Source organism: Hibiscus syriacus, unplaced genomic scaffold, assembly GCF_006381635.1.
Source record: "Hibiscus syriacus cultivar Baekdansim isolate YM2019G1 unplaced genomic scaffold, ASM638163v2 tig00110904_pilon, whole genome shotgun sequence".
NCBI classification, from domain to species: domain Eukaryota; kingdom Viridiplantae; phylum Streptophyta; class Magnoliopsida; order Malvales; family Malvaceae; genus Hibiscus; species Hibiscus syriacus.
This window is the reverse complement of record NW_024062907.1, coordinates 350,940-363,035: the sequence shown is the minus strand read 5'-3', so window position 1 is coordinate 363,035 and position 12,096 is coordinate 350,940. Positions and strand designations below refer to the sequence as shown.

Genomic DNA, 12,096 nt, shown 5'->3' with positions numbered 1-12,096 from the left:
TTTGTGTTATTAGGCCAAACCCGAAACAAGTCTATTCCATGGAAAGCATAATGAAAAACTTCTTTGTAGAAGATGATGAGACCGCTGAAGTCATTAACCTTTTCACCAGATATAGATTTCCCAGTTGCAGATATCCCATGCCAGACGAATAACAGTGCTTTAACCGATGGGTTTCTTCGTTTGATTATGATTGCGAAAGTTGATAAATATTATTCAGAGGCAGAGGGGATAGAGAGCTTATAAGTTGAGGCGTTCACTTCAGCAAAGGCACATGAAAGATGAGTGAAAATAAAAGCAGAATTTAGCGTACCAGTAACCAGCTTTAGTCCAAGTTTGTGCACCAGAGAAGTGGAATTGAGATGAAAGGAAGAAGTTGGAAAGAAAGAAGATAGCTGAAAAGAAAGGAAGACACGTGGTTTTTTTTAATTGCCAACTCACATTTTTGGTAATGGTTTAACGAAATTTAACTAGGGACTTAAATAGAACGAATCGATAACATAAGAAATTAAATACACTTAATTAAAAAAATCAATAACTAAAGTATATCAAACCAAAAAAAAGATCATTGACATAATTTATCCTAAAATTAGTTCTCAATGTCAAAAGTATTTTAGGCCTAATATTTTAATTTTTAATTAGAATGATCCTGTTAAAGGTAAACCTTCAATTTACTTGCAGTCAACATATGTTAATATGTCATATTATCACTTCAGATAATATATGTTATGTCATATCTTGAATGATGTGATATATGTAATATTATTATCTTAAGTGACGTGACATATGAAAGATCATTAATTTAATTCATATAAAATTACCATATCAGCTGAATATATTAATCGTTAGACAATTAATGATTTTTATCTAACATAAATTATTTTAGTTAAAAATCGAATCGTTAAGATTAAATTACTCAAAAGAGAAAACAGGAATGAAACATCATTCCTTTAAGAAATTAGATCTTTAGTTATTTTAAAAAAATAATCTAACAATTCTCCACTATAAAAATTCTATATTTCATCTCGACATAGATCCAAATTGGTTGTAATATTTGATTTTGCATGTGTACTCGGTAAAACTAACTCTTTCATTTCTCTGTCTGAAATCCTCCAAGCAAAACTAAAGAAATTTCTTGCCTGCTGCAGACTTTGGTATTGAACTTGTAAAAACCACCTTTCTTATTTTCTTGTAAGGTGCAACCTAATGATCATGACACAAACAGAGAAGTCAGTGTTTAATATAGAGAGGGACGGTAAAGAAAAGAGCTGAGAATATATGGTAAATCCATGTAAGAAAGGGATTATTATCATGTATAGGTATAACTTTAAAATTAGCCCCTGACGATTACTAAAATGATTATTTTAGTTTTGATTATGTATTTAGAGCATTTTAGCCTCTAACGTTTAATTATTGGTAAAAATAGCTCTATATTGGACGGAAATCATTAATTAAGTTAACTAATGTTATCGACATGAAATTTTATATGTATTCAATTAGTGAAATATCAAATATTTACGTTATTACTTTGGATGATATGATATATGTCATATCATCATCATGTGTCAAATCATCATATTGAGTGATGTGACATGTGACACTTCAACAGGAGTGTAAGTTAATAACATGTTGATAGTCAATTAACGAATTTTATCCGCAAAGTTCATTTTTACCAAATATTAAAACGTTAAAGGTTAAGTTGCTTCAAAAAAAATAATAAAATTAAAATGACCATTCAGACGACCGTTAGGGGGTTAATTTTGACATTATGACTTATGTATATATGGCACCTGCTTTGACAAGAAGTACTCCACAGCATCCCCGGTCAGTTGACTACCATGCTTCCTCACCACAAATGCCACCGGAATCCCCCCAAATACGTCGTCGTTCTCCCTGAGGCACCCAAAGTAAACAAATAGGACAGTAGGTCATTAAGGTTCATTATCCTATAAGACATATCCTTGACAAAAGTAGTACTTACGCAGTAACAGCAGCATCAAGTATCTCAGGATGGGAAATCAATATTGCCTCTAAATCAGCAGGGGCTGTCTGATATCACACATAAAACTATAAATTCCATGCTAATTATGACTGACCATAAAGTATTAAAGCGGTAGGGAAAAAAGAGCCATGCCTGATAGCCATTGTACTTTATGATCTCTTTTAACCGGTCGTACAAACAAAAGTACCCATCTTCATCGAAACAACTATATCACCGGTACGTAGCCAACCATCTTTGTCGATTGTCATCGTGGTGGCCTCAACATTATTCAAGTATCCTGCAAAATGGGGGTAGTGTAACTGTCATCCTTGTATTCAAAGCTACTCAAAGAAGAGACCACACCTTATTTGAGAGAAGAGTTAAACTAACTATGTTGCATAATTTCCGGTCCTCTTAGCCAAAGCTCGCAATATCCCGGAGGCAGAGCAGAACCAGAGTTCCAATCCACCACTTGAGCTTGCATATTTGGTGCCGACAATCCTATTGAAGAAAATTTATGAAATTGTTGAGTGTTGTAGCTTCGAGTTCCTACTGCAGTTGTTTCAGTCATGCCATAATCCTATGAACAATTGAACAGATCAAATTCTAGTTTTGCATCAATAAGAACAGTAAGGTGTGACATCGAGACGGCGGTGAGTATGCGTTAGAACTTGGGCCTTATTAATACCTGAATGATGTCGACGTGAGGAAGAACCTGAAGGAAGTCATCTATGATTTTCCGGCTCGTCGGAGCAGCACCGCAGCAAATCTGATTCAAACTCTTTAAGCTGTTTTCACAGGCACCTTTGGCTCTCCTTGTCAATGTTGCCAGCATAGGTGGAACAACAGGAAAGTGAGTAACTCCGTAGCATCGATCAGTTTCACCGCTTCACCGGCATCAAATCTCCGCATGACAACAATGGTAGTACCCAAAGATAACAGTCCAACCACAAAAAGTGATAAGCCATAGATATGGAACATAGGTACCACAGCCAAATAAACGTTCTTTGAACTTGGATATGTGTACTGTGAAGCCTCAAATTTTACAAATAGCTCAATCATTGCTATTAAGTTCCCATGACTCAAAACAACTCCCTTACTAACACCAGTAGTACCTGATGAATACATTATCGCGTCCGTGTCTTGCTGCCTGATCACCGGCCTCGGCGCCTTACCGAATCGACCTCCGATAAGCTTATCGAAAGGGGCAAAACCAGTATTTTCGGAATCAAAATCAATGTTTTCCGGTACCCCAATCGAATGAACACCCAAGTTCTGAACCTGTTCACTCTTTTCAAGTGAAGTGAAAGCTAAACGCACACTACAATGGGAAATCTGTTTCTTGATCTCAAACATGCTGCTTAACGGATTCATGGTGCAAACAACAGCACCTAAATATAAAACGCTCAAGAAGATAATGGGAAAGTGAACAGAATTTGGCAAGAGAAGCAAGACCACATCACCTTGAGAAACGTCCAGGTGGTGGAGGCCAGAGGCCATGGATTGGACTAAAGGCAAAACCTTTGAATAAGGTATTGAAAACCCAGACGAGGGATCGAATCAAAGCAGTGACCCCGTCGTGTTGGTGAGAGAAAAGGAAGGAAACAATATCGAGAAATGGATCAGTGGGGAGAGATATAGAGGGATGCTTACTGGAATAGATTCCTGTCTCCGGTGAATAACAGTGGGGAAAATGAGTGACTTGATTGTGAATTGCCATTGATACAGAGTTTAGAGGAATAGTTTGATTTTTGGTACTATGAAATAATATAACTCAGTTGGTAGAACACAAGGTTCTTAATCTTGAGGTCGTGAGATGGAGTCCTACGGATGACATTTTATAATTAGGAGGTCTCACACGGAAGCTGCTCTCAACCTAATGTTAGAGTAGCCTACTATCTTACCTCCCCTTATCCTATTACATATGAGAATAAAAGTCAACTAATTTTTTATTTATTTTTGGTACTATAATAGGTCTGCAGACGAAAGTGTGGCTTATTAATAACGGCGAGTGGCAACGGAAAAAGGAAATATAGACCGGGAATGACTCCCTTACTCACCGAACTATATTCCTTCTCTTATTTTTCTTAACCAACTTTCAATTTTTTAATTTTTTCACTTAACTTTAAAAATTTAATCATTTTTCCCACTCTGCTGTTAATTATTTAACGGCGTTATGACGTGGAACAAGCATCAAAACGAAATTATTTTGAAAAACTAAAATATACACCAAAAAGACATCATTTTGAATCCTATATTGAAAATTCAATGAATAAAACAGGAGAGTGATTAAAGTTTAATGAGAAATTATGTAATTTACCTTTTTTCCTTTTCTTCTCCATTTTCTCTCTGCCAGCCACCATGTTATTTTCATTCCAGCGACCGTCCACCGTCGTTGACAGTGGCCATTTGGTCCTAAATTTCATGAGTCAATTCATCTTAACCCCATAAGTCCGAATCTATTATTGTTTCACCGGAAAATATCACATGTTCGTGGATGGAGGTTTGATTCAGACTCACAATGTCAAGGCCAAGCTACCCATAAAATTTGGTATCGAACAACCATCATCTACGATGGCCGATAGTGGCCTCTAACCTACTTCTATTTTTGTTTAATATTTTTTAATTATTTTATATTAAAAAAATAAAAAAAATGTCATATCATCCAACTATTAGAGAGAAAACAAGGAAGTGAGCAAAATGATTCAATATATAAGTTAAGTGAGCAAAATAGATAAATTGAAAGTAGGATAAGGAAAATAAGAGAGAAAGTATAACTCGGTGAGGAATGGTGTAATTTACCCTTAATAAAATCACACAACATTCAACTGGACAAAAGAGAATGGAAGACAGAAGTAGAGAAATGTTGAAGGACTACATGTGCCTCTAATTCCCACAAAAATAACTAATTCAGATGGATTCAATTATATTATATTAAAATAACTATTAAATAGATATGGCTGAATGTATTAAAAATGATCATAAATTATTAGGTTTAAATTAGGAATAGCAAAGATTGAAGACAACAGACTCGCATGATAGCCGGCCAACCCACATGTACTCGCAATATAGGGTGAGCTTAGACTCGAGTTGCCTGGATTTCATGATTTCAAGATATCTATTTGTTCTTACATTACATGTAATGTGACAATGTGGTCTTTTCGTTGAAATGCATACTTTATTTGTTTGCAATAGTCCAACTATGTTCTTTGATTAACGCCGGACGAAATTAAAAAAAAAACTTTTTAAAATATAAAATAAAATTATAAATTTAATTAAAATTAAAATTAAAATATAATTTTATCATTAAATTGAAGTGTTGTGATTAATTGATTATGGAATGAGACGGGAGACCAAGGAAGGATGCAGAAATTTATATTAAATGTGCAAACTTAATAAGTTAAATTAAAAGTTTTAGAGTGATTGTGAGTTATAAAATTTTAAAAAATATAAAATTAGATAATCAATAAAAGATATAAAAATATCTAAAAATATAAGAAAACCTAAAAATTTTAAGAAGTGTGACAGTACCCCCACCCCGTAATCTAAAATCCTTTGGTGCACTTGGAATTTTGGTCCAACATGGCAATCAAAAGGAAATTGCCTGGCCATCAACCGGTCACCCCAAGTCATCTACTATTTGATTAATAATTTCAATCATGTTTTCATAGACTTCTACATAACTACAACCTTTTGTTGGATTAAAATTTGGAATTGTAAACACACACATATAATAATTTTATAAAATATGGGATAAAATTAATGATCAATTATGTTATATATGTTATACGTATGAAAGTATTATAGAAATAATAATATAGATATCATAAGTTATATATATAATTTGATGATGGACAAAATTATAAGTATTTGATAGACTAATCTAATATTCAGTCTGTACAAAGAGATAGTGGTCCTTAAGAAATATGTTAATTTGTATTACTCTTATTCCGTTAGAGAGTTCTAGAGACAGTAGCAAACATATATTTTTAGAAGATCACAATCATCTTTTAGGCAATCTCCATCAATAGATTCAGATACGCTTCCACTAATCTAATATATTATTCTATTCTTGATGAATTAACATGATTATATCTTAAATTTTAATTTTTATTTATTATAATTTAATTTTAATACTTTTGTATGTATATAGGGATGAACTAGAGAGACTAAAAGAACATAGATATAAATTTATATTCATTATAAGTTAATATTTTTATTTTTTTGAAAATGTTTAAAGTAATATATATCCAACACTAGAATACAATATAAATATTAGAAAATTAGATTAATATATATATATATATATTTATCATAAAATTTTAATTAAATTAATATTACAGGCTAATCCCATAATATATTAATTTAAAATGAAAATTGATATTATTTTGTTTAATCATCTAAGCGGACTGAATCGAACGTAGCGTCTTGGTCAACCAGCCATTGCCTCGTCACGCTGCTATCTTTTACTCAATTCTTGAATTAGTTTGGTCTATGTTTCACTTTACAATTGGGCGTCAACAGTACCAACGTAAAATTTTATATTAAGGACAAACTTAAATTTAAGGAACAAAAAATAAGGACCAAACATGTATTTTACCTTTTTTAGTTTTGGGATTTAAAAGCCGAAAAAAGCAAACAGATTTCAAACGCCCCCCCCCCCCCCCAGGTTTTGATAAAAAAAAAGGGGCAGAAAAAAAAGCTTGGTTTTCTCCTTCATGTTGGTTTTTATCTTTCTTTTTTTATGTTTGTTTTCTTCTTTCTTTTTAGCATGAATATGTAAGATATGGTGAGAGTGAGGGGTCGTGAGTGGTCTGTCGCCAGGGTTCAGCCCTCGTCGGCGTTGGGGGGCGGTGTTTGGTAGCCGGAGGCTGTTCGGCCGTTGTTGGAGGAATTCGTTTTGAGCTTCGGTTAAGGGAGGAGCCAAGGTTAGAATAGGAGTAGAGGCCTCGGTTTAGCCTCGCCGGTGTTTTGTCATGTAACCGGTGAAGGAGGGAGTGAGGAACGGCCACCAAATCGGTGGCCGAGGGTGGAGAGCCACCACCGTTTGTTTTAGAGAGTGAGAAGTGGCCATTTTTTTGTTTGGTTGAGTGGTTTTCGAGGCTCCATTGGGTGCTGGTCGGCCGGTGTAAGGGGCGAGCTGTCTCGTGGTCACTGTCATCGTTCGTCAAGGGAGGTGGCCACCATCTTTCGGTGGCCGGCGTTGAGCTTTGAGCTCTTGTTTGAACAAGGTTGTTGCACGGGTAGAGAAGAGGATAAGCTGAGATTTTTCACGTGGTTACTGTTGGTTTTAGGTGGGGAATTTTTTTAGTATTTGGGTTAACTACGTATTTAGTCGTCCATCTTTGGCAGGTCATTACTTTTGGGTCATCATTTCAGGGGCTAATCACTCTTAAGTTCCTTCACTTCTGCCTTGTTTTTACATCTGAGTCACTATGCATATGTTGTTTTATTTAATGTGATTCTGACCCTCTGTTTTGATTTATTTTAATTTGGTCACTGATTTATGCTTTGTATGTTTTGTATTATTTACTAACTTTTATTTTATCGTACATTAACCACTAACTTTTATTTTCTTGCATTCTAACCATTGTTTATTTATTTATTCATTGTTTTTCATATTATTCAACCTTATGGTGACATGATCCAGGGTACGATTCACATTATTATGGTCCGGACTCTGCTAACCGCTAACTTTTCTAACTTACTAACATTCTAACTTTTATTTTATTGTTCATACTAACATTTTAACTTTTATTTTTATTGTTCTTATAACTTACTAACATTTTATTTTATTGCACAAACTAACCCACTAATTTTCTAATATTCGAATATTCAACGACCTTGAGGTGACCGTCTTGGGGGACGATCCACATTATTTATGGTTCGGTCTATAAACGGTTAAAAACAATCCCTAACTGTTATTTTATTTATTTATACTAACATATTAACTTTTTATTTTTATTGTTCTTACTAATTTACTAACATTTTATTTTATTTTATTGCACAAACTAATCCGTTAATTTTCTAATATTTAAATATTCAACGACCTTGTGGTGACCCGCCCTGGGGGTCGATCAACATTATTTATTATCCGGGTTAAATGGCTAAAAGCAACCCCTAACTTTTAAATTTATGCAATTTATTTATGTTTTTATTATATTATTTTATTTATTAGCACTTTAAATTCCAGAATTTTATTATTCTGTCCTTTTATTCCAGGTTTTTTATTTCCAACATTTTATTTTTTTGTATTTGCATTTAAGCATATTAACTTACACTTTATTTTATTTTAGTCATTGATCTTGCTTGTTTTATATTTACATCTAGTGCCTATACTTGTCACTATTTACGTTTCAACCTTATTTATTTATCCTCTTATTTGGCTTGTATTTTAATCTTGGTGGTTGGTTTAGAAAGCTTGCATGTTGGTCCCTTGTTTATGCTAGTAGGTTACCGATGTTTAACTCATATTTTAGATTCGCAATCGAACTTGGTTATCTTTATTATTGCTACTTTTTTTCTCGATATATATATTATTATTTACACCTTATTTTTATATAAATAATCATTTTCCCCTATATATGTAAATAAGAAAATTTTATTGTGAGGGAAATCTATGAAGGCATCTCCCAACTACAATGGAAAGTGTCTTTTTGATGATTTTTTGCACAAAAGTTTTTTAGTATTTGATAGTCTTCTTTGTTTTACATTTTTTTCACCTCGTTTTATTTTTATTTTTATCTTTGATATGAGAAAAAAATGTGAAGTAATGTCTTTTTGAGAGGTGGATCTATGGAAAAGTCTCCTAACTACAAAGGAAGTGAATTCCCGATGATTGTTTGCACAAAAAGTCATTCTTTTATCTGAACATTTCTAAAATTTAATATAATAATATACTCTTTTAAACTACATCATCCATAAAATTAAAGAAACGCCATTTTGTGAGGGGAGTCCATGAAAAAGTCTCCTAACTATAAAGGAAATGTATTTTCAAGGATTGTTCGTACAAAATGATGTATTTTCTCTTATAAAGATAATTATATTTTTTTGGCTTAAATAAATAGCTTTATTCTATAAAATATATTTTGGGCGCTTTATTTCATTATTTGCAAAAGCAATGTTATTTTAGTTTCTTTGAAAATTGACGTCTTTTAAATAAATTCGAATGAATAGAAGAATCGTAGTTTAAATATATTTTCGAGTTTGTAATTCTCAATATTTAAAAATAATATAATCGTTTAGGTACCAAGACTTGGGCGTTGTGGAGGTGCTCACCCTTCCCCACACGTAATCGACTCCTGAAATCTTAAAAATGAATTTTTGGTCAAATGCAGACAATTTTTTCATCTTTTAATGATTTTTTGAACTCATTAAAATGATGTTTTAGGTATTCAACCTACCTAGCTTAAAGTTTGATGGCGACTCCAAAATCAAATTGTTTCAAACCTAAATTTCATCGCAATTCCCCAAATTAATTTTTTTAAGTCTAACGAATCCCTGAGGGAGACGTTATGACAGCTTGGCGACTCCGCTGGGGAAATCGAGAGTCATGCCATAAACAATTATGCATTGTTTTTATTCTTGGAAATTACAAACTTAAATTGTATTTAATTTATTATCATTTTGTTTATTTTTGAGTTTCAACATATCATGCATTATTCTATTTTTAACTAATTGATTTTTGATTTTAGTGGTCTTCAGATTTGAATAGATTTTTGGAACTTGTGAAAGTGTTGTCTTTTGTCGTGTTTTTAAAGGTTTGTGAGTTTCTCCTCACACACAACACGTACATTTACATACCATAAGCTCACTTACGAGCTTTGTCCCTTTTAAGTTGAGGAGAAAGCTTAACCTACGTGAGATAATTTGTTTCTCCGTATGAGTTTTAGCAAGCAACATTTGGAGTTCATATACCTTATGTCTACGTGAGATAAATTGTTTCTTCGCATGGACACAAGGGAATGTATCCTCTCGAATTGAACTCGATCTGCACGAGCCTGTAATGGGCTAGGATTGAGGGTTTAACAGCCTAAGGAGACACCAACATGGATAATTCGAGTACCTTTTTTTCTTAGAACCCAATGCCACATATAGTGAGCCCTAGTAACCCACCCCAATAAAATTCATGCCAAAACTTTGTTCGTTGTTAGATACTCGAATAAGTGTATACAAAGGAGAAACGACACTAAGCCTCTCTTCTTTACTCGTATTATTTTACTTTCTGAATAAAGCATGTGAACTAGAAAATCATGTGGTTAGGTTTTATTTTCGAACAAAGCATAGGGAAAATCATGTTTTGGGTAGGATTTAACCTAATAAGGATAGAAAAACATGTGGAAAGGTGTTGCAATTACCTTTCAATAATATTTGCTTGATATTTGAATTATTTTATACTGCACAACTTCTATGTTTGATTGTTTATTGTTTGGCATTGCATGATCATTATAAATAAAAGAAAGGTGTTGATTAACCAAGTAATTATCAGAGTAGAAGAGAGATCATTAAGATGGAAAAGAGTTTTCATAACAAGAAGAACCTAATCCGGTTGTCCGAGTTTGGTCTGAAGAAACAAAAAAAGTAAAAGGAGATAGTTTGCATGGGGATTATGTATCACAGATGTCCACAGATGTTAATGTCAATTTCAAGCATAATGATCTACAAGAGCCGATAGAGATTTGGGAGAGTTAAAGAGTAGATACCAAGAGAAGTTTCACAAGAAATATGGTGACATAGCCTACATCCTTTATGTAAAGATAGAGGAACCTTTAATTAAAGCTCTGGTCCGATTCTGGAATCCTACTTACAGCTGCTTCACATTCAATAGACAAGATTTAGCACCAACAATAGAAGAGTATACAACTCTATTCAACTTCGAGAGCCTCCAAGTGGATATAATTTATTCTAGACCTCTGAAAGTCCAATCCTTCAAAAGAAAACTTGTGAATAGTACTGGTAGATGTGAAAATTGGATAGTAGAGCACATAGATAAAGATAAGAGATTAGACACCTTGCTCTGGCTGTATATAGTCTGGTGATATTCTCAAAGACTTTGTTCCACGTGGAGGCTGTTGTTGCAAATTTCTTTAACAGATTAGAGAGAGGTATAAATCCTACACCGATTGTCTTGGTAGAGACCTTCCGATCCTTAAATAAATATCGTAGATTGGAGGGAGGTCAATTCATAGGCTACATTCAACTACTCACCGTTTAGATTCGTAGTCATTTCTGGAAAAAATAGAAAATGTTTTATCACCGTTTCTCCACCATGTACTCACCCTTGAAAGAATTTCTTAGCAAGTAGTGTCCAGAGGGATTGCCAAGAATAAGATGGATATCAACCTTCAGTAATTTACAGGAACGAGACATCACTTGGTGTATTCCTTGGCTAGGATATACCATCATTTTATTCAGATGTGGAGATCTCGATTACGTCCCGTTGTTGGGATTATGGGGAGGAGTCAACTATGCCCTGTTAATGGTCTACATACAGTATAGAGCGCGCCAATTTGTTTCAGTTATGAGCGACTTGAGTAAATCTGAAATCACATACCATGAAGACCATTACAAGAAGAGAGCAATCTATCTCTTTCTTGGAAAAAACCTTTCAAACAAGAGCTACCAACAGGGCTGAGGTCATTCTACTTTGCACTAGTTTCTCCTCTAAGTATGGAAAGAAAGTTGTTGGGATCATGACTGAGATCATGGAGCTAAATAAAAGGTCAAACTGTATTTGTAGATTGATTTCTCTTGTAATGATGAAAACTCTTTTGGATGAATGAAACTTTTTCTAAGAATGGTTACTTTTGGAAATCGATACCTTTTGTATTTTCATTCTTCACAGCATTTATTTAAAAATTTTCACATGCATCATTCATGAAAGTTGGGGCTAAATCAAGAAAAAGGTAACAAAATGCCTCTTCATCCCTGGAAACCTTTGAACTTGTGATGATACATTCTCCACAGCTAACTATTTCACTTTAGAAGCTTCCCAAAGGCCAAAAGAGTCATTATATCTTAAGGGCTACGAAGTTGATGCCATATGTAGCTATCACATAGAAAGTTCATGGTATTCCACTGAGAACTATAAGGCAGTGAAGTGCAAGGTATAGAATTTG

The 12,096-nt window shown here is 33.7% G+C and overlaps 1 pseudogene; it reads right to left on the bottom strand.

The window, feature by feature from the left end:
• Positions 1-1,119: 1,119 nt before the first annotated feature.
• Positions 1,120-3,698, bottom strand: LOC120146238 (annotated as a pseudogene).
• Positions 3,699-12,096: the final 8,398 nt, after the last annotated feature.